Source organism: Etheostoma spectabile, chromosome 5 (assembly GCF_008692095.1).
Source record: "Etheostoma spectabile isolate EspeVRDwgs_2016 chromosome 5, UIUC_Espe_1.0, whole genome shotgun sequence".
NCBI classification, from domain to species: domain Eukaryota; kingdom Metazoa; phylum Chordata; class Actinopteri; order Perciformes; family Percidae; genus Etheostoma; species Etheostoma spectabile.
In genome coordinates, this window is record NC_045737.1 from 22680360 (window position 1) to 22681293 (window position 934).

The window sequence follows — 934 nt, forward strand, 5'->3', positions numbered from 1 at the left end:
TCATCATTCCTTGGATTTTTTTGTGTGAGTCCATAATTCCTGCTGAACTGTACAGAGGACATCCTGGTCTTTCAGTGAGTGTGTCATTGATTGGGGGGTATGCTGGAAACTCCCTCTTTCTTCAATCCAAAATGGACGGCATAGGAACAAACACATTTTATGGAAAGATGAGAGGTGAGTCAAATTTTGTTTGTCTATGATGTTGTTACTATGACAATCATATATTTTCTTGGTTATTAAGGTGTTAGGAATCATATATCTAGTTCTGATAGCAACTAAATGATGCGCCTTTTAAAATATTTGCTAATTTATGAATGTCAATTGTAGTGGACATCAGGACTATCTTCATGTAAATAATGACTCCACATTGTCGTAGGAAACAGAACTGAAGCAGAAAGAATTCTATACCAAATAGTTGAGGGAGATTCAGATTTGGAGTTGTCAGATGATGAGAGAGATGAAGATGAGGTTCAACCAGTGATAGAAGATGGTGATAAAGAAGAGGAAGATGATGCAGAAGGCTCAGTTGAAGGGACAGATACTGGGTGTTTCTCAATGTCAAGGATCCTTCCTTGGTAGGACTCGTCCTTCCAAGGAAGGATCTAGGAGCAGGTCAGAGTCCTCCTTAGCATTTGGAGAACATGTACAATGGAACAGGCTATCAAGTGCACGTCATTGCGGGCTGGCGTCACTTAATTTTTTTGCTGCATTTCAAAACACTGGATGAAATGATTGTGGAAGTGTTAACTGTGCTGTTAAATTATGCTGTTGGGATGTAGAAAATGAATCAGCAGCCATTTCTTAATGTCACGGAAGAATCCTCCAAAGCCATGAGGAGGACGCTACGTCATCAACGTCCGTTGAAGGACCGTTCCAATTTCGAGCATCCTCCGAATTCCTCCGAGGACGGAGTCCTTCATTCAGAAAATTTCCC